This window comes from Schistocerca cancellata, chromosome 12, assembly GCF_023864275.1.
Source record: "Schistocerca cancellata isolate TAMUIC-IGC-003103 chromosome 12, iqSchCanc2.1, whole genome shotgun sequence".
NCBI lineage: Eukaryota > Metazoa > Arthropoda > Insecta > Orthoptera > Acrididae > Schistocerca > Schistocerca cancellata.
Genome location: NC_064637.1, coordinates 89034106 through 89057268, shown reverse-complemented (window position 1 = coordinate 89057268; position 23163 = coordinate 89034106). Strand labels below are relative to the sequence as shown.

General features: G+C 45.0%; 1 protein-coding gene and 1 pseudogene across 3 annotated transcripts in view; one reads left to right on the top strand and one right to left on the bottom strand.

Annotated features, from left to right (window-relative positions):
• The window catches only part of LOC126109407 (homeotic protein ultrabithorax-like), an 877703-nt gene that overhangs the window by 836143 nt on the left and 18397 nt on the right, over window positions 1–23163 (bottom strand). The gene's annotated exons all lie outside the window — the stretch shown is intronic.
• On the top strand, window positions 19378–19495 carry LOC126109921 (5S ribosomal RNA; annotated as a pseudogene).

Sequence of the window (23163 nt, the reverse complement as noted above, 5' to 3'; positions counted from 1 at the left end):
TCAGCAGTTGAGTCCCATAGTGCTCAGAGCCATTTGAACCATTTTGATTTGTTTTCCGAGGGTCTAGGCGGTGGGACCTTTTCTTGAATTAGACATCCTGGACTTCCAATGGTTCAAATGGCTCTGAGCACTGTGGGACTTAACTTCTGAGGTAGTCAGTCCCCTAGAACTTAGAACTACTTAAACCTAACTAACCTAAGGACAGCACACAACACCCAGCCATCACGAGGCAGAGAAAATCCCTGACCCCGCCGGGAATCGAACCCGGGAACCCGGGCGTGGGAAGCGAGAACGCTACCGCACGACCACGATCAGCGTAAATGGATTGTCCTGAAGAAACTTTTGGTGTGTGAGCACAGACTGAAAAGGAATGAAACCGAAGCTGATCCTTGAGGTAAACCATCATATAGTTTAAATACTCCCCACCTCTCATTGCCAGAATACATGTGGAGGTAGCTACTACTTAGCACGTTCTTAGGTAATTACGTATTCGCCTTTCCAAATTATTCACGACGAATGCGAGGGTGTTTCCCCTAAACTGAGCAATACTCCTCCCTCCCACCCTCACTTATTTAGGCGACCTAACCTGTCCCTATGCACAGTAAAGCGGCCTCCCTCCCTCTTCAGCAGAGCAAAACTGTAGCACACTCTTACGCAGTGAAAACAAGACAGGCTCTGTAATTGGAGAGCGTGTGACGTCTTAGTGCCACGTTTTCCCCCCGCCAGCTGATCTTTACGAGACCTGCGCGGCTCTCGTTACCGTGGTAACCCGCGACAGACGTCCAGCCCGGTGCAGTTAACACCGGCGACCTCCCTAACAGTTGGTCCACCTGCCTTCTGCTGACGTCACAGCGGCGGCGAATCACATCCCGCGGCGCCGTCTCAGACACCCGATACACGACTCAGTTGAGCCAATTACGGCAGTCGCCGCGTGTCACCGCAGGCCGTAACTCTGGAGAAGCCTCGCAGCGTCGGCTGCCGTCTGTCATCACACCACTGCCCATACATCACGCACAGCGCTCTCAAATACTCTCTCTTCATTTATTTACTCATCTTCTTTTGCTTTAATAACAACAGTTTTTTAACTTTCTGGCGTTCCGCCCCACCTACATAAACATTTTGTATAACTAGCTTAACATCAAAGTATTGTGGCAAATGGTTTACCATAATAGAGGTAATAAGAAACTCCCCAACATAACACTATATAACATATATTTCTGCGCCTGTTCATTCGTACGTCCGAAGGAACAGACACCTTACCGATGCAGCGGCCATACAAATACTTATTCGACGATTATTACGTTAGCCACATTTGTGCTTTGGAATGAATCAATGGTAACCGGAGAAATTTGTGGCAGACCTGGACTCGAACCAGGATCTCCCTTTTAACGCAAGCTGAAGCGTTATCCACATGGGCCAAACGAGAACACTTTTTGTCCGACTCTTGCAATTCCCACACTGCTATACGCTTGCAGCGTAGCGTCACATACCAATAAATTCTTCACTCGCCATTTCGGCTTTCCGCAAGAGATCGGGCTTGGTGCACATCAGCACAGAAAGAATGGATCTTTGATCGTCGCACCGTATATATATGTATTTGGTCGTCTGAAGACATTGAACTATCTCGAAAACAACATAATGGACCCAAATAATTTATAGTTAAAATTTGTCCGTCTCGGAGTGGGAAATCCAATGATACCAAATTCAACATCTCGCCCCACCCCATGTCGCCTTTTCGTTTTTATGGAGGAATACAACGTTGAATTTGGGATTCCCCATTAGAACTCACGAAATAGTTGCCTCTCCTACCTTCGCAGCGTGTGGAGGGGGGTTAATTCAAGTGTCATTGGATAGCATTCTGAAACATGTGATTTTCTACCCATTTTGAGTTTTTCGATTACAGCGCCATCGTCCGCGAAACGAAAAAGAAAAAGTTTCACACAGAACTTTTTTCCGCGGTACGCGGATCGGCAATAGAAAATGGGGGTTCCCATTTAAGATTTCAAAGCTGCCCCCTCTCCACACACACGGGGAGGGGTAAGGGGGGGGGTGAATTTCGTATCATTGAACGTCTCCCTCCGAGGCGAACAAGTTTTAACTGTAAATTATTTGGATCTGATGTGCAATTTTAGAGATATTTCAGTGTCTTCAGATAAATTGGAAAACCACCATACTTGGGATGGGAGTTTGAGTCGGACGGTAAGCGTGCACGGTTGGCCAAGATGGTTAAGGTGCCAAGGCGGATATCAAGGTTCGAAAACCGGCCCGACACAAGTTTTCACCTATTACCATTGATTCATTTCAAAGGCCAAATGCGGCTACCATAACAGAAAACCTTTGAAAAAATAACATGTGCAGATGACAACATTTGGTGTCTGAAAAATAAACGCCATGATTTTAAGTATGCATTCCCCATGTGTAGGGAATAAAAAAGTTTTTTTACGACATGGCCCCGGAAATGCTTCTTTTCCGAGTTAAGGGCCTTAGAACCATTCACCTGCACGTTTCTCCTGACGCAGGTAGTTGCCCCATTATAAGCTTCCACAGTCAGCATGTATGGGCGTGTCAAAACCCAAAAGTAATCGTTTCCTCGCACCACCAAGTGCAGTGCTCCCTCAAAATGTGGGCCGGTTTTGTACTCCATGCACTTGTAAACGAGACTTACGGGGCAGGCGTACACAGAATTACTGGAAAATACCATTGGCCATGTTTTTGAAAATAATCCACTGATCACTCGTTAACAGGCTCACACTTTGCATGGTTCCGCTCCTGCACACTTCGGTCCTACTGTTCACCTTTACTGGCTGAAGAACAGGCAGAGATGGTCCAACTGTTTTGTCCCCACGCTCATCTGATCTGAAGCCTACAATTTTTAACTATGGTGTATTCGTCCGGCATGGAATACCTTCGGAATCGGACAGTGGCAGGTTGCGAGGAAATACTCTTCACAGTCGTATTGTAGTGATACCGACGGAACCTCCTGCGCCGGACGGAGTGGCCGAGTGGTTCTAGGCGCTTCAGTCTGGAACCGCGCGGACCGCTACGGTCGCAGGTTCGAATCCTGCCTAGGGCGTCGATGTGTGTGATGTCCTTAGGTTAGTTAGGTTTAAGTACGTCTAAGTTCTAGGGGACTGATGAACTCAGATTTTAAGTCCCACAGTGCTCAGAGGCATTCGGAACCGCCTGCAGCTATTTGGGCAGTGCCCCTACCAGGAAGCCGGGAAGGTGATTAGAACTCTGAATCCAGAAGGGGCGTCCCAGTCAGACAACGTCCTCCTTTCCAGTGGTCGCAGATCGTTCCCCAGCGCGAGCAATCACGCCCACGTCAGCTGATGCCGCGGCCCGGCTACAACGGGTACCGCTGTTTCCGTAACAGATCGCCCCGGCCACAATGGGCCGGTCTGTTTTCGGAACGATTCCCGAGCCGCGTGGGACCGTCGGTGCCATTAATTTATTTATCGATTAGCATAACCTGTTCCCTGCGAGTCCCATCTGATCCGGCGCCACTCCCCCTACCCTCCCCAACACTGTCGCTTTCGTTTCTACGATTCATCTCTCTAACCGCGCCTTTTACCTGGATGCTCATTGTTTCTCTTTTTTTTTCTCTATTTTCCTTCCCTCTGCCTCTTTTGACAGGCGTTATATATGTGCTCTACCAATTCATTTTAGGTTGTTAGCGGCGACCGAAAACTCGGCCGGAGGTCCAGCAGATTGGTTCTGTCTGTCGAAGCACTTTTATTTTTTTGCTTTTTGGTAGCGACACAGATAACACGTACACTATTTGAACGAAAGTGTCCGGATACCTACAGTGGACATTAATATAGGTTGTGTCCACCTTTCGCCTTCTTGGCGGCTTGAGCACAGCTGGAGACGCATTCATTAAGGCGTCTCAATGTCTCAGGATGCTTGGAAACACCATTCTTCCTCAAGAGCCCAAACCAGACGACATACGTACAACGTTGTCCAACTCGCAGCGGAATTGGTACACGAACCAGTAATATATGATGAAGAAACAAAATCTTGCTTCCAGTCATAGACTGTGCGGCTGGTTTCGGCGAAGGTTCGAGTCCTTCCTCGGGTATGAGTATGGGTGTGTGTGTGTTTGTCCTTAGGATAATTTAGGTTAAGTAGTGTGTAAGCTTAGGGACTGATGACCTTAGCAGGTAAGTCCCATGTGTATGAGAAATCGGTTGGAAACTTAAATCATGTCAGCACGTTGTAGGTGTCGCCAACCTTGTGTGAATGCTCATCTTCGTGGTGTAGCAATTTTAATGGCCAGTAGTGTAGTTGCAACCCTCGACCGTGACTGCCTGTTTCTTCATTCACCAGACGTAATAGTGATGTTGCACGCTGGGGTCTGGAGAGAAGTCGACGTTCTAAATCGTCCCAAACGTGTTCAGTTGGGTTCAGCTCGGGACTATGGGCAGGTCAGTCTATTTGTGACTGTCGACAAACCATTGGCTCACTGGTGCTGCTTTATGACAGGAGGGCATTGTCATGCTGAAGCAAACAATCATCGTGTCCGAACTGTTCCTCTAGTATTCGCAGCACACAATGCTGTAACATGTGTTCACCTCCTCACGCGTTTTGCATTTTCTTAAGCGCAGTAAGTGCACCACACCCCTACCTCGGAAAATACCCCCATAACACACCACCGTCTCCTCCGTACTCCGAATTGCTACAAGGTAGAGCGTATTTAATCACTCCTGATCACTTGTTTCCAGTTTTCCACATTCCAGTGGAGTCGTTTCAAACATATTTGTCTTTGAGAATCAACTTCGTGCCGTTACGTGCAATTTTCAGTTACGGATAGATGAAATTGGCGAAAACAATTATTCTGCGTTCGTGATATTAAAAGCATTCGTTGATGATGGAAAGCATGACACGGTCAGGACAAACATATAAGAAGACATCAAGAATCACCTGCAAAAATGCCCGACGAGTGTAATCATTACTGCCCAGAACATAACAAAACGGAAGCTGAAGTTGCCCAAAAACCGGTTGGCAACCCTTTTAGCCCTAATGCTGGAAAAGCTTCAAAAGAATTTCAAAATGAGAGAAACTGTAAGGACGCATTTGAATCGGACGCTCTTGAGCAGTTTTTGGTGAAAAAAAAAATCCTAAATTAAAATACGAGAAATCCTCTTTCATTATCTTATGCTTTTCTTCGCAACTTATATATGCAAACAAGGGCTTTCTGCTTTGATGGAAATTAAAACCAAAGTCCAGTAATCAACTGAAAATAAGCCGTCCGTTGTAGCTGAGCGGTTCTAGGTGCATCAGTCAGCAACCGTGCTGATGCTATGGTCGCAAGTTCGAATCCTGCCTCGGGCATGGATATGTGCGATGTCCTTAGGTTAGTTAGGTTTAAGTAGTTCTAAGTCTAGGGGACAGATGACCTCAGATCTTAAGTCACATAGTGCTCAGAGCCATCTGAACCATTTTTGAACTGAAAATAAGTGATAATAAGCGTATAGCTTTAAGCAAAAATATAAGCCCGAGGATTACCAAACTTGTACAGAAGATGACGCGAGCTCAAGAATTACATTGAAGCAAACCAAAGTTAATTTTCTACAACAAATGTCCTGTTTTTTATTATATTAGTACTGTTAATGCATGCTACTTCTAAGTTTAAGGAATATGTTAAAAGTTTTAATTAAAGTTTGATTTTAGATTGGCACAGTTTATTTTTTTGACCCTTGCGATCCCTCCTGACAACAGAGAAATCAAAGCAAATGTACACAGATGTGCTACTGTGTACCGTATTTCTGTCACGTAAGAAGCATCTGTGTGCAACTTGTATATGGAGATGGCCTTTTGGAAAAGTCGCTGTCTGAGTTTAAATATTTTAGCGTTTAGCTATGACAAACGTTTATAATATGCTGTTGGCTCTGAGCACTATGGGACTTAACTTCTAAGGTCATCAGTCCCCTAGAACTTAGAACTACTTAAACCTAACTAACCTAAGGACATCACACACATCCATCCCCGAGGCAGGATTCGAACCTGCGACCGTAGCGGTCGCGCGGTTCCAGTCTGTAGCGCCTAGAACCGCACGGCCACCCCGGCCGACTAATGTGTTGAGTTTTATCCGTCTGACATCTTGTGCATGAGGTCAAGAGTAAAACGAACAAGAGTGCTTCCCTCAGCTGGTCCCTTACGATCTTTTACAGTCACCCTCCGCAGTACTCTACGGACTCGATCTCGATTTCCCTGCCGTTGTTCCTTCGGCTTTCCACTTCACAGTGAAACATCTCTAATGGATCTGCTACTCGGGTGGCATCCGGGGGCTACTCCACGTACCAAGTCAATGACCTAACCTGACCGACTCAATCCACTGTTACTGCTTCTCCGCTGACAACACAGTACACCCCGTCTTCTTTTATACCACCTGGTCAGCCTGTCGTAATACCTGATGAATAACGTATTACAAAGAGATGTCCGGATACTTTTGATGCGGTATCGTACGTTGGAGGCACTCCGTGCGTCGCTGACTCGATTATTAGCCACGCGACGCCGGAGGACACGCCCCCGTGGATGAGCCACGATCAGCTGACCGCCGTGTCACACTCCGCCCCCCTGACATCGCCACCCTCTCAGGAAACTCAGGACTGGGTCAAACTGCGCGCCCCATTAGCAGGGGTGAGGGCTGGCTCGCTGAACGGCTAAGCAACAGGCAGCCGATTCCGGGGGTTGGTGGGCCTGCCTATACGAGAAAGCCCTGTGTGGACACAGCTCCTACCGTCTCCGTGTCGCCGCCACTCAAGATGTGTCGAGAACTGAATCCGAGATCACGAGTGAGATTCTTGTTAACATGCCCACATTTCTACTTTGTAACATTCTCAGGAGAACTGTTGGCAGACACCCACCACGTTACGACTGCAGGCAAACTTGTCTTCAGGTGCGCTGATGGGTCAATGACTAAGTTTTGTTTCATTTCTTCTTCATCACCCCTTCGTTCCTCCATCCCCTCCCCCCACCCCACCATTTTCCTTAACCTAATGGACGTCGCTGGGCTAACTTAGAGCCTGTTTTGATGCTCTTTGCAAGCTGGAGAATGTTTTCTACTTTCGTATTACCAGTTTATTTCTGTCAGCGGAACTCCAAAGGCTGGAGGCTACTTACGTTTCTCGATATGAAATTTATGTAGAATGTGTTTTTTACGCACACGGAGAACCTGGTCCACGACTACAAAGATTTTTGTGTATTTTACCGGTGGGTGAGGTTTTGTGTTAGCAGAAGAGCCAACACCGTGTTACGAGTGGAGGCCGAAATGCACGCGTTTTAGCTCACGCAGGCTGGCGTGAGTAGGGAAGAACCATAATGACGTGAGATCTGGAACACGACAAGGAATGAGAATTCAGAAAGCGGACGTAATTCGTTTCATACTTAACTTTAATCCATTAATGATGAACGTCGCTCTTGACGGTACATGAGTCACAATATTATCTGTTCAGAATACATAGTAACTGAATATGGCGCCTTGCTAGGTCGTAGCAAATGACGTAGCTGAAGGCTATGCCAAACGGTCGTCTCTGCAAATGAGAGCGTATGTAGACAGTGAACCATCACTAGCAAAGTCAGCTGTACAACTGGGGCGAGTGCTAGGGAGTCTCTCTGTAGACTAGACCTGCCGAGTGGCGGCGCTCGGTCTGCAATCACTGATAGTGGCGACACGCGGGTCCGACGTATACTAATGGACCGCGGCCGATTTAAAGGCTACCAACTAGCAAGTGTGGTGTCTGGCGGTGCCACCACAGGTGAAACTAGTAAGTCTCTTAGAGACAACTGACAAACGAATGGGGTAAATAGGTAGTTTTACTGTGATCAAAGCGGATCTAGTGTCAAGACGTTTTTAAGCCTGCAAGGTGTATCCTGACTTGTGTCAACTTTACATCTCTCAGGCGGGTCAGTGCGATCTGCAAACCAATGTGTTCACAGCTAAAAGCAACAACGTATCAACAATTATACAGGGCATCCCAGAAATGTTACAACAAACTTCGAGAGATTGTAGAAGGTGTCTTGAGGAACAAATAGAGGATAGGGATCCGTATCTGGAAAAGTAGCGGGAGGAAAAACTTAGGATAAATAAAAAAAATTGTATCATAGAATGGAAGAAATTGAGTAATTCCGGTTTCAGGGCAGAAAAACTACACAAAAATCAGAGAAGCAATGTTAAATCTTTGCAGTTAGGAATACAGGGAATAATTTCTGAAAAAAAAATAAAATAAACAATTGAATGATGCAATGGAAGAAATTCAGTAGTAGTACTTAAGTGACAGAGTAAGTATACAAAAATGAGAGAAGTTATGGTAAATATTTACAGCATAGGAGTCCATCGTCAAAGTTCTAAACACTAGAAAATTAGACGACGCAGTGGAAGAAATTGAGTAGAAATATTTTCGTGGTAGAAAAGTATACAAAAAAAGAGAGAAGCAATAGTAAATATTTACAGTATAAGAGTGCGAGAGGATAAGAAGTAACGCATGGTTGACATGGTTTTCATTATAGAGGGAGCACTTCGTCGGTTGCACAAAAATTGTAGAAGAAAGCGTGTGCAGTCTTCTTGATGGGATCATCACAGATCTCGATTACAAAGATTTTAGAGAACTATGAAATTACGGGTTCTGTACAGAGATCTGAACTCGAGCCTAACACCTTAATCACTGTGCCGCCTCGCTCGGTGTTAACCAGTGAGGTAGCTGAGCCGGCCTCTGATCCGATACTCACGCACCTGAGCTAAGCCGGACTGGCTACCCGCTTTGCGTGGGCGTCAGCCGCGGGATCCCGCTGCCCGGAAGGCGCAGGCGCGGCAGGAATGTCCTCCTCCCACCCTCCCAGCCTCCCAGCCGCCTCTCGCCGGCCCACCAAGACACATCAGACTGGAAGCCAACGGTCCCGATTTATCTGCAGAGAACAGCCGCGCCAAGCCACGCCGGGTGCACTGTGTTGATCGCAGACAGGAAGCGGCATTCTTCGCCGAATTCCTCCTATCCCCGCTTATCTCACAATTTACCTTTTGTTTGCGGTTTAACGCAGCTGTAACTGCATGAGGAAAAAAAAAAAAAAAACACAGCACGAGTAAAAGAAAATTGCTCGTACGGGAAGAAACCCTTCACGTGTGAAATCACTCCCCGTGCTGTGCAACTACGAAAATTGACTTCCTTACAGAACCCTCAAGTTCAGCTTGCTTCGTCAATGGGGTATCAACAGCTACAGCATTTCGTTCAGATCTCAAAGAGACGTTTGGGAGAACTGGCTGACACCTTCGTCATGCTGCTGCGTGCACCTTTCCATTTGGCAATAAGGAAAGGTTCGAGATGAAACTCAAGAGACGGGCGCACATGGTGGTGATCACGAGCCCACAGACAACCATCTCTCGTCATCTTCCGGACAACACTATGTCAATGAAAATGTTAGAAGCCAAGAGGACTCGAGCCGAGCACCTGGGTTCGAGGCTCATAACAATATCAAGTGGCGGTGGTCTCAGCTGTGCAGGCGGGTTGCCGTCATCTAGACGTTCCAAACGGCATTATCGCTATGTTCCAGCGAAAAGCATTCAAGTACGACCTAATGTTCATTGTAAGCTTACTGCTGTGGTTCTTCCGCTTTCACTCTCTCTCTCTCTCTTCCCCTTTCTCTCTTACTTCCTCACTGGTCTTTTTCTCTCCTTTCCACTTACTTAGTGACCGATGGCCTTTGTAGTCTGGTCCCTTCAACCCCCACAAACCAACCAACCAACCACTTACTCTTTTTTCCACCTTGTCTTTCAGCTTTCACTGACTCTATTTTATCCCCCCTCCCCCCCCCCCCTCTCTCTCTCTCTCTCACACACACACACACACACACTTTGTATCTTACTTCCACGTTCTTCTTTTTCTCTCTCTTTCACCTACTCAGTCTTTCTTTACTCTTTCACTTACATACTCTCCTTATATATATATACTGCAAAGGCCATAAATCATTATTAGGCATTGGCCGGCCGGTGTGGCGCTTCAGTCTGGAACCGCGTGACCGCTACGGTCGCAGGCTCGAATCCAGCCTCGGGCATGGATGTGTGTGATGTCCTTAGGTTAGTTAGGTTTAAGTAGTTCTAAGTTCTAGGGGACTGATGACCTAAGATGTTAAGTCCCATAGTGCTCAGAGCCATTTGAACCATTATTAGGCATTGTTTCAAATTTTCAGAAAAAAATTACTTTCGTATTCTTTTGCGAGTAAATCAGTCTTCTTGAATGTGATGATGTAGTCTATTGCACAGATCTGCTTTCACTTACTGATCAAATATAGAATTGTACTCAGAAACAGTTAATTCATACCACTGCCTAAAATATTAGTTCATTTAAATATAAATCGATCCAAAAGTGTCTGCTTGAATGAATGTATTCTTTCATTCGTGGTATAAAAGAATCGATTAAAAAACCTCGTGTCCGATAGCTCACAGCTTTTACACAACCCGCCGTGTATGTGGCATATAGTGACAAAGAAACGTAAGAAGACCAGGAACCGTGAGGAGTAGCGAATGAATGAGTGAGTGGGAGCAAGAATGCAGTTAAATGTGATTATGGCTATTAGCGCTCCTACAATTGCATGGGCAGAGTGAATAACTAATGAGGAAGCACTGAACCGAACGAAAGAAAAAAAAAACGAATTTATGGCACAACTCGACTAAAAGAAGACATCGGATGATGTGATTCATCCACGGACTCGTCACTTTGATAATGGAGGGAAATGTCGGCTTAAAATTGTGGAAGATCAAGAAATAAATATAGAGAGCAGGTTCGGATGGCTGCAGGTTGGTTAATTGTGCGAATATCAAGATGCTTGCACAGGAAAGAGTAGCATGGAGACCTGCATCAAATCAGTCTTTGGAATCCAGCCCACAACAACGATAAGTGCCACTCGCTACTCCGCAAAATTCTGATCAGCTACCGCACATATTGGAGACAAAGGGTTTTTGAAATAGACCACAGCGAAATATTTTTCCCATCGTTTCCCTCGCGAAGTTGTAGTCCGCCTGTAATGACGCTGACACCGACGGCACGTGAACCTATATAGTCACCGCCACTGTCTTCTTTGTCAGAGAGCACCGGCCGCGTCATTAACGACCGTGGCGTTTCGGCCGGCACTTGTTAGCCGTCGTCAGGAGCGAGCGCGCAGGTGGCGGCCGTGCGCGCTTGTTGCCGCCTCCTTTATGCGACTGCCCCGGAATTAATGCGCGCCTCGCTACGCGTGTAGCAGACAGGGGACTGCAGTGCCGCCGCCTGTTGCACCCGACCCGACCGCTGCGCTTAAACGCCCAGCCGGCAGTCCAGCATACAACTGCAAACACTGTGTGGCTCACTTGTACACCAAAGTAAAGCAGCGGAAGGTTCCACACCAGCTCACTCTATCAGTTACTGACAGCGCACGACCCAACCAAACTGGATAGTTTACTCAAGAGTAAGAGCTTCACAAACGGAGCAAGTCAATAACATGTTCATTCACCTCTGGCCCTTATTCAACCAGTTATTGGGCTTGTCACTGATTGATCGAGTTGTTGGATGTCCCCCTGATGGGATATCGCGCTAAATTCTGTCCAACTGCTTAGATGGTCAACGTACCGAGCTCGTTGGAGGGCCCTGTCCATACCGCTCCAAATGTTCTCTGTTGGGGAGGATCCGGCAGCCTTACTAGCCACTTAGTGTTTGGTAAGCACCATGCCAGATGTGAAAATTACCGAACAATCAGTTTAATAAGCCACAGCTGCAAAATACTAACACGAATTCTTTACAGACGAATGGAAAAACTAGTAGAAGCCGACCTCGGGGAAGATCAGTTTGGATTCCGTAGAAATGTTGGAGCACGTGAGGCAATACTGACCATACGACTTATCTTAGAAGAAAGATTAAGGAAAGGCAAACCTACGTTTCTAGCATTTGTAGACTTAGAGAAAGCTTTTGACAATGTTGACTGGAATACTCTCTTTCAAATTCTAAAGGTGGCAGGGGTAAAATACAGGGAGCGAAAGGCTATTTACAATTTGTACAGAAACCAGATGGCAGTTATAAGAGTTGAGGGACATGAAAGGGAAGCAATGGTTGGGAAGGGAGTAAGACAGGGTTGTAGCCTCTCCCCGATGTTATTCAATCTGTATATTGAGCAAGCAGTAAAGGAAACGAAAGAAAAATTCGGAGTAGGTATTAAAATCCATTGAGAAGAAATAAAAACTTTGAGGTTCGCCGATGACATTGTAATTCTGTCAGAGACAGCAAAGGACTTGGAAGAGCAGTTGAATGGAATGGATGGTGTCTTGAAGGGAGGATATAAGATGAACATCAACAAAAGCAAAACGAGGATAATGGAATGTAGTCGAATTAAGTCGGGCGATGCTGAGGGAATTAGATTAGGAAATGAGACGCTTAAAGTAGTAAATGAGGTTTGCTATTTGGGGAGCAAAATAACTGATGACGGTCGAAGTAGAGAGGATATAAAATGTAGACTGGCAATGGCAAAGAAAGCGTTTCTGAAGAAGAGAAATTTGTTAACATCGAGTATAGATTTAAGTGTCAGGAAGTCATTTCTGAAAGTATTTGTATGGAGTGTAGCCTTGTATGGAAGTGAAACATGGACGGTAAATAGTTTGGACAAGAAGAGAATAGAAGCTTTCGAAATGTGGTGCTACAGAAGAATGCTGAAGATTAGATGGGTAGATCACATAACTAATGACGAAGTATTGAATAGGATTGGGGAGAAGAGAAGTTTCTGGCACAACTTGACCAGAAGAAGGGATCGGTTGGTAGGACATGTTCTGAGGCATCAAGGGATCACCAATTTAGTATTGGAGGGCAGCGTGGAGGGTAAAAATCGTAGGGGGAGACCAAGAGATGAATACACTAAGCAGATTCAGAAGGACGTAGGTTGCAGTAGGTACTGGGAGATGAAGAAGCTTGCACAGGATAGAGTAGCATGGAGAGCTGCATCAAACCAGTCTCAGGACTGAAGACCACAACAACAACAACAAGCACCATGACAAGCAGCGCCAACGGCCTTGCCCAGTAGTAACACCGGTTCCCGCCAGATCACCGAAGTTAAGTGCTGTCGGGCTGGGCTAGTACTTAGATGGGTGACTATTCGGTCTGCCGAGCGCTGTTGGCATTCGGGGTGCACTCAGCCCTTTTGAGACAAACTGAGGAGTTACTCGATTGGGAAGTAGCGGCTCAAGTCTCGTAAACTGAGATAAGGAGGGGAGAGCGGTGTGCTGACCATATGCCCCTCCATATCCACATCCAGTGACGCCTATGGGCTGAGGATGACGCGGTGGCCGGCCGGTACCGTCCGGCCTTCATGGCCTCTTCGGGAGGAGTTAGGACAAGCAGCAGAAACTCTCGCCGTGTGCGGGCAGGCATTATCTTGCTGAAATGTAAGCCCTGGATGACTTGCCATGAACGGTAACGAAACGGGGCGTACAAGTGTGCTGTATGGATGCCGTAGGTGACTAAAGGGGTCCTGCTATGAAAAGAAGTGTCACCCCAAGCTATCGCCCCTGGTTATCGGACCATACGGCGGGCGACAATCATGTTGGTATTCCACCACTGTCCAGGATGTCACCAGTCACATCTTTCCTGGTCATCGGGGTCCAGTTCGAAGCGGGACTCATCAATAAGACAGTTCGACTCCAGTCCCGGTGAAGATGTGACTGGAGACGCCCTGGACTGCAATGGGGTACGATCCTGACTCTCGCCCGACATATGGCCCTACAACAAAGAGCCATGGTCTAGTGTGCCATTTCTTTTCACAACAGGAAGCATTTGGTTGCCATCCGCGACACCCTTACTTACAGCGGTACATTGACGATATTATACATCCCGTTTTTATGCCCTTTATTTCAATCCATTCTGGGTTTCCCTTTCAGCAAGATAATACCCTCCCAGAGATGGGGAGAGTTTGCACTGCCTGACTTCGTGCTTGTCAAACTCTACCTAGGCCAGAAATGTCGCCGAATTTCTCCCCAGTTGAGAATATTTGGAGCAACCAGGATTCTGACGATCAAACGGTCCAATTGGACAGAAGTTGGCTTGAGTAAGGGACAGAGGGTGGACCAGTTTGTGTAGCTTTTTCTTTTGAATGAATCATTCAATTTTCCTGAAACAGTCCCTTTTTTTTGCCCATACATACACATCACCTCTGCCGATTTCCACCCCATTCCGGTAATTCCTCCTTGGTGATCGAAATGCTATCGACATGACAACGTCTACCGCTCTGCTGTCGAATTTCCGTGTGTGACAATGAAACATCGATTTTAAGTCGCTATTAACTACGAGACCTTTCTAAAATGAATTTTCCCTTTGCAGGGGAGCGTGCGCTGATTTGAAACTTCCTGGGAGATTAAGACTGTTTGCCAAAAGGGAACTGGAGCGTTGCCCGCCAAAGGGAAAAGTCCGAGGTTCGAGTCCCGGCCCAACGAACAGTTTTAATGTGCCAGGAGGTTTCAAATCATTGCACATTCCGCCACAGGCTGTGGCTAAGCCATGTCTACGTAATGTCCCCTCTGCTAGAAGTACCGATCCGCAATACTGTTTGAACATGCTGGGAGGTTTCAACTATTAGAGTAATAATATGCAAACAACGGTTGAGCCCAGAACGGATAGATGGTGTCTGTACGTGGCTGTCACGAGGTGTGTGTTTAACTTGTGACGTCAAGACAAAACAGTACGCATTTGTGCGTAGTTATTACGAATTAGGTTTGTGTGAATGTATGAACTGGGGGCGCGCGCAAACGCGTTAAGCTTGGACATCAATTCGGGTGTCATTGTGAAGACCATTTCTAGGCCCCCGAAGTCAGCCAGTAGAAACATTCATCGGATTATAAATAAAAATCGGTATTAAGTAGAAATAATGAAAGATGACACCTCATATGTCTCGTAAATATGGTCGGAATTACAGAAAACGCAAGTCACAGGAACCTACAGCAGCGTCGGAAGGGAAACGAAAACGCCAAACAATGAAGTTCCGGGTTCCAAGCATATATCCTTATTTTTTTATTTTAATTTATTTTTTTCTCCAGCAGAAAGAGATTCCTACCACAGTAGTGGTCGAAACCGGTCACCTTAATAAATAAATCGTGATCAAGACTGTTTTTAATAGTAAATATTTGTAACTCATTGATCACTAATACTCCCATAATGTATTCAAAAGTAATATATCCTCATGTAACGAAGAATGGAAAATCAAAAGCAAAGTGCACGCATTAAAAATACTGTAATAGTTGGATGTAGTCTTTCTCACCTACTGTTCAATCTAGATGTGGAAGAAGCAATGAAGGAAATAAAAGGTTGTGAGTAGGATTAAAATTTAGGATGAAAGGATAAGAATGGCAAGATTCGCTGGTTACATTTCTGTCTTCACTGAATGCGAAGAAGTAGCGCAAGATCTGAAGAATGAAGAACACGCTAGTGACTACAGATTATAGATTGAGAGTAAATCGAAGAGGAATACCGATAAATTTGATGTTAAGGAATTCTGCTACTTTCGGAGCAAAATTACACATTGCGGGCAGAGCAGGGAGGGCATAAAAGAAAGATTAGCACAGGCAAAGAGGGCATTTCTGGACAAGAGAAGTCTGCTAGTATCAAACATCAGAGGAAGTAATATCTGAGAATGTACGCTGCGAACACAGAATTGTATTGTAGTGAATCAGGGACAGTGGGAAAACTGAAAAATGAGTCTGAGATGTGATCTGCAAATGGAGGTTGATAATTAGCAGCGCAGATAAGGAATGGGGAAGTTTCCCGCAAAATCAGAGAGAAGAGGAAGACAGTAACAGGTTGTTACAGAAGAGTATTGAGAATTTGATAGACAGATGAGACAAGGAGTGAGGAAGTTCTCCCCAGGCTCGGTGAACAAACGAATATATGGGAAACACTACAAAATAGGACAGAACGACAAATCATGTGTAAAGATATCGGGGAATAACTTCCATGGAACTGGAGGAAGCAGTAGATGGTAAAAATCGAAGATGAAACAGAGACTGGAACATATTCAATAAATATTTGAGGACGTACAGTGCATGAGCTACCATGAGTTGAAGGGGATGAAGAAGTAAGGGGGGAAGATGTGCGGGGCCGCACCAAGCCACTTGAATGAGTGATGAAAAGAAAGTGCAATTGCTAAAACGGGTATTTATTAGGACGCTGTTCCAACAGCACTTTCCTTCATGGTGACTCACCAGGGTGGTCAGTTTATTCGCAGGTGGCTAGCAGATTAATGGCCCGACTCCAGACATTACAGACTCTAGGCGCGGTAAACAGTTTACGGAAAGGGCCGTAGTTTGCAGAATGAAATACTGTTCATTTACCAGAAAAGACTGTACGAAACCATGACCCAAATTCTGAAAACTAAGGCCTCTGAGAAAAGCGTGACACATTTCATTTTTGTTTTAAACTTCTACCTTGGTCACATAACAGCGGTCGGAGACAAAACGCAAAAGTACAGCTTCACTTGGACAAGAACACGAATAATATCGAACTTTGTCGCTTCTTCTCGTCTTTGTCAGCCATCTTTGGCGTATGGTCTTGTAGGGAAAAATGTATACAATCAATAACCTGGCATTTGCCAGCCTTTTCGTAATACGTATTTCAATACGAGCATAAAATCTACTCCTGATGGATGCTGACGCCACTGAAGCTCGTCACTCGTTTAGCACACGTTCTTCCCAAACATAGTTTTACAGCGATGAGCGGATTGGTAGCTACGTCGTATGTGGGATTCGAGCAATCCTTTTTTTGAATACAGAGAACTCCACAGAAATTCACATTTCGCCGTCAAATTGGTAACGTTTGCGGAGACGAGATAAACACAGTATCAGCAACCCGTAAGAGGTTATCAGTCATTAGTTACGAGAATAGGAAAATTCTTAGTGGAGAGACTATGTGGGGGCGTCAAAAGTGACTGAGGACCTGAAGGAAAGATTTACTGGGACGATTATAGACATCAGATGTTTCACGGTGGAGACACAGGACGGTGACGAAGTGAAAGTAAATGCCATCAACTGGTTGTGGTTGATCGCCGTAAATTTAATCTGCAGTTATTCAACCATGGAGGAAATTAGGTAAGAAAACACGCGCTTGCACGAAATCAACAATTATTAGAGACATCACAACGCCGCTACCAATATTTGCGGCTGTTTCTCGCTAGTGTATAAGCATTTGCATCGTAATTACAGAGAATATATCAGTTACAAGATGGGATTTTGTCATGTCATTAGCGTAACGTTCAGTGCCATACAATATCTTATAGGAAGAAATGTACATCGGCATCGATGATCGTGTTTTTTTCCTCTCTATTCGTTGTGCTGGTGCCGGAGAACAAATTCTGTTCTGACCTAGCGCCAGAAACAGAATTTGGCTTCGCTAAGACGAGAATTTCAGATATATTTTATACATCGAATGCCCGACAATATATATGCAAAATTCCAAGCACTTTGTCCCATGCCTCAGACTACACTTATAATTTCAAAATTTATTCTTGAGACAACATTTACTGCGTTTATAGACATAAGTGTACAGAATTTCATAATTCTAGCCTCCATAAATTCTGAAAGTAAGGTACATGAAATTAAAAAAGAAAAAATCAAGAAATGCAATTTAAAGTCGACCTAACGTTTTTCTTATGTGACCTCTCCAGAAAGTCCCAGAATTGTACATAGAGTCCTTTTTCACTCAAGTCTTCTGTCTTGGTTTTCTTTTTTCTGCCTTCCTTCCTTTACCAGGTCTTCAACCGACTTTTCAGCTGCATAAAGCCTCTGTCAGTCCATTTTTCTCATGATGTCTTGACTGGAATTTCCTATCTGGAAATCCATTCTCTGTAACAATTTCATCTTCCCTACGTTCCCATAATTAAGTATAAGAACTACATCGTAAGTTGAAATTCTGACAACTGTAGCAGATGAAAATGTGGTTTTAGGGCATCTTTTCCGTATGAGTGAATTTAGAGACTCATTTGTTGTTAAGATAAAGAACAAAGTCGCATATGATCAATAAAACACAGCCTTCCGGAAGTATCCCGTGAAAAGTTTTTCAAAGTTATCCATGGAATCGTTGTTCACGGAATTGTTGCTGAAGCGCTGTTTCGAAAGTGAGGGTGGCAGGAAAGTCTCTTCACACATTTAACTATTTTTCAGACACCTCGGATGCGATGTCATCACTGAAACTTTGGGAACTTATTGTCCACGAGTCCTACTAATAAATAAAAAATAAATTGACATTTTCGGTCAATTTCACGAACATACCCACTTAAGATAATGTTGCAAATAAGAGAGATTACGGCACGTTCAGAGGCATATCGACAGTCATCCCTCGTTTAATACGCGAATGGAATGGGAAAGAAAATTGATAAAATTGGGAAGATGCACTCTCTGGTCATGCAATGTGCAGTGGTTTCGGAGTAGACATACTGAAGAGCCAAAACATTATGACCACCTGCTTAATAACTTGTTGTTCCATCTTCGGAATGCAATACGTCAGCGACGCTGCGAATCATGGATTCTGTTGGTAGGTTTGTGGATGTACGTCGCACCAGATGTCCACGCGGAAGTCATGCAGTTTTCTTAAACAGTTGACAGCTGATTTGTGTACGCGGTCATGGCGCCTGATTGCGACCCAAATGGGTCACCACAGTAGCAAGTGAACATTCGACCAGCTTCGCCGTTTTCGAGATATTTGTTCACAGGCTCTGGGTAATAATAATAATATTATCTTTGTTAAAGTCGCTTGTGTCAGTATATTTCCCCATTTGCGGTCGTGTCGTTGATATAATGATTCCCCATCCGCCTTTTATCCATTTATATACTTTCTTTACCGTGTTACAAACTGCCACCAAGCGGCATCGAATCTCGCGGGGGGCAGTGGTCATAATGTTTCGGCTCACCAGTGTATACTGTACGTAGAAGTAGCGGCGTGGAGGGAAGATACACAGACCGACACTGCTTGCAGCCGAAGGCCTGAAGCAGGTGGGTCGGGAAAGAGCAGCTGGTGTTTGTTTTGGCGGAACCGCGCGCTTTGGAGTTTCTCCATACAGACACAGTTGCGCCTCGCGGGCTCCACGGCGCGTGCCAGCCACGTGTCCTCTCGGATGCCGCGCGCGCGCGCACACACACACACGTGCCAAATCTGCGCGTCCTCTGCCTGTGTACAACACACTTACGACGTATTCGACAAATCTACGGTGTGTTACCAACTAAATTTACCCCTAACAATCCCAACTACAGTGCATGGTGGTGGATGTTTATTTCTTCGCTTCCGTATGACAGCAATCTCCACTGATGCCTGCAGATTACATCTAACCCCCTACTCCGTCTCCACATCTTTTCACCTACTTTGGACTCTGTAATATCTGTGCAGTGCCAACGGCCTTGCCGCAGTGGTAACACCGGTACCCGTCAGATCACCGAAGTTAAGCGCTGTTGGGCCAGGCTAGCACTTGGATGGGTTACCATTCGGTCTGCCGAGCGCTGTTGGCAAGCGGGCTGCACTCAGCCCTTGTGAGGCAAACTGAGGAGCTACTTGATTAAGAAGTAGCGGCTCCGGCCTCAGAAACTAACATAACGGCCGGGAGAGCGGGGTGCTGACCACATGCATGCCGGCCGTTGTGGCTGAGCGGTTCTACGCGCTACAGTCTGGAACCGCGCGACCGCTACGGTCGCAGGTTCGAATCCTGATTCCGGCATGGATGTGTGTGATGTCCTTAGGTTAGGTTTAACTTGTTCTAAGTTCTAGGGGACTGATGACCTCCGAAGTCCATAGTGCTCAGAGCCATTTGAACCATTTTTTGACCACATGCCCCTCCATAATCGCGTCCAGTGACGCCTGTGGGCTGAGGACGACACGGCTGCCGGTCGGTACCGTTGGGCTTCCCAAGGCCTGTTCGGATGGAGTTTATTTTTTAATATATGTGCAGAGTGTCCGTACTCGAAAGCCATAGTTTCTTCTCTGTGACACTCTCGTCCGAATAGAAAACCACAGTACAAACCGTATATTTTTTTTCGCGGTTTGATTAATTGTTTTCCACAAAAGTCTTTTCTGTGTGTAACTGTGTCACGCCATAAGCGTAATAACGTTTCGACCGCTAATACGCCAGGCCTTCATCAGGATGACGATGTGGCCAACTGCAATATTTCTATTGTTACTGCAATTTGCAAATATATTTGGGAATGAAGCTTTTTTTTAATGTTTCCTATTCATAGAAGTTGCTCCAGAAGTCTTAGTAGTGAAAACTGAGATTCTTTTAGTCTCTGCGCCTAAAAGAATGTTTGCTGAAGGTGTATCTAGTATCTTTCTAAGTCACTATTGGACAAATTTAAATGAAAGACTTTGCAGAATTAATATTGTCTACTTTATACAGATCATCACCATCAGAAGATCCACGAGAATTCTGTTCCAGTTGCAGCCTAAACCTGCACTAAGTCTTTCGCTAAACTGAATCTGTTTCACATATACTGGTCAGAACCCCAATATCCTATGTTCGTTTCTTTCCTAGGCGATATAGGTGTCTAACATCGTTTCGTTGGTAAATACGGTATACCTTGTTAGGCCGTTTCACGCCGAACTTCTTTCGTCGTATAAAGGGATAGTGAAATTAATATCGTTTCCTTCCAAGAAAATTGCCAATTTCTTTACTAATGATGGTGGTGGTGATGATGATGACGACTGGTTTGTGGGGCTCTCACACGGTTATCAGTGCCCGTACAAATTCCCAACCTTTGTTCAGTCCAGTCTCGGCACTTTCATGAATGATGATGAAATGATGATAACACAAACACCCAGTGATCTCGAGGCTGGTGAAAATCCCTGACCCCGTCAGGAATCGAACCCGAGCCCCCGTGCTCGTAAAGCGAAAACGCGACCGCGACACCACGAGTTACGGACTTCTCCTCATAACTGGCAGAGCTGTCCTCGCTAAATCCGTGACAGAAAATTAAATTATCGACAACCAACAGAAGCATTTTACAAGAATGTACCGCCTCCCATATCAATATCTGCCGTCGCTCGGTGTCTTGTGGATGGTAAGATACGTTGAAAGAGTCAGCCGTATGTTGACAATTGCAATTTCAATTAGAACAAACCATACTCCGCCGCTAACTGGCGAAATATTTTCGTCTTTCTTATAGGCTGTTTCCGTAGCACACATCAAGATTGTGTCTTTGTGGGAAGTAGTAAATGTATTAGCAGATTGAGTTGAAGCAAAATTAATGTTGAAAATATAACTGTGATATTCTTCCGCTTTTACAAGTTTAATTTTTTGACACCTTGTCGTCGTCCCGAACACAAACAATCCTGAAGTATTTAAAAGGAAAGAAATTTTCCAAGGACTGCTTAAGCGATATTTTTGTGTATGGCATTGGGTGACTGAATGAAAGCAGAAAGAAACCTATGCTAGAAAACCGGCAGGCATTCTAAAATCATCCCTGCAGCATACAAGCAATTTAACCAGTGTGTTATTTCGCATAGAACGATTGTTTTTCAGCTTCACTTTTGCAGTTTATCATTAGAGAGAGAGAGAGAGAGAGAGAGAGAGAGAGAGAGAGAATGGCAGATACCTTTCATTTCGCTTCGAAGCAGCAATTTCATCCAACAAGTCAGTCAAGGTAGCGCGATTATCCTTGGTAATTTTCGAGTATCTCTAAATTACTTCCGCACACCACCTGCTTAAGGAATTTTGGTTAACTTGCCGTCGCCGCAACGAAAAAACAAATGATTGTGACGCCTGCGTAAGGTCGTACACTAATAGTGAAAAAGTTTTTTTTACATACCGTGTACGCATGGAATTAAGCATGCGGTGCGCGACTACTTAAGGGGATCGACGTAATGACACGTTCTGGTGAGATACCAAACAATTCGTATCTGTCACTAATCGAAAACGCCTGCCGGTAGTTGATACGGTGCTAAAAGTGTTCTCGCAAGTTATGTTGTCTTAATAGGCAGGCTTTTTAGTCCTGATAACAGTAATAACAGGGCGATAGGAGTCTCCTTCTAGAAACCTGTGTATTTCAAAAAGGTATTATTCAGTGCGGCAGATAACAGTAAAAGATTGCTAGTGTGCTGCGGTTAATAGAGTAGGTCCAAACGCAGACAAACGGATCTGTTTAATCAGATAGAGCGCCACATGTAGCAGTGTAAATTTGTTCACACAGTTTCTGTTTTCAGATTATTTTGCTAAGTACTCCGTTAGTTTCACGAATGACGGCTCGTCGCCACGTGTTTGACGTATGGATAGGAGTCCCTTACAGCGAACTGAGATTCCGCTACGGGTCACCAAAACTTTTCGACGTGGCTACGCTCCTGCTTCTTACAGTTACAACTATTCCATCTTGTTTCTTACTTTTTTCGTAGAGTTCTGACGTTTCTATGGATATGGAAATAAAGCTTGTCGTCACTGCAAATGTACAACGTAAAGAGTTAGCGGAGAAACAGCGTCATGGAGTGTAGTGAGTTGAGGAAGGAGACCATAGGAAGATTGGTTTTCATTAAGGAACGTAAAATATGTTTCATAAACAGTTACTGTACCAATTAAAACGCGTGTAATTCACATGTTAATTAGATACGCGCGTGCAGGCATCAACTTCGTTATGTAATCTCCTCACAGGCGCAATGTATGAGAATCCTTCAATTTGCTCCATGTACGATCACCGTAATTAAAAAGCTGATCAGTGGTTCGTTGTGTTTAAGATACAAGTCACGTTGATTTTCGATTTGGGACGAACGTTAAACTGACAATAACAAAAAAGAACGTGGAAAAAACACAATTTCCTTTTTTATCGGGAAATATTTAATGTAACGCTATTCTTTCGTATAGGCGCGTTGAGCCAATTTATTTGGTAGGTAATAAGTTGGTTGGTTGGGTGACTCGGGGGAGGCGACCAAACAGCGAGGTCATCGGTCTCATCGGATTAGGGAGTGATGGGGAAGAAAGTCGGCCGTGCCCTTTCGAAGGAACCATCTTAGGATTTGCCTGAAGTGATTTAGGGAAATCACGGAAAGCCTAAACCAGAATGAGCGGACGCGGGTTTGGAACGTCGTCCTCTCGAATGCGAGTTCTGTGTACTAACCACGGCGCCACCTGGCTCGGTAAGTAATAAGTGGCTGATAAAAAAAAGTGTGATCGCTTTAAGTTGCATTTATAGTTTGTTCT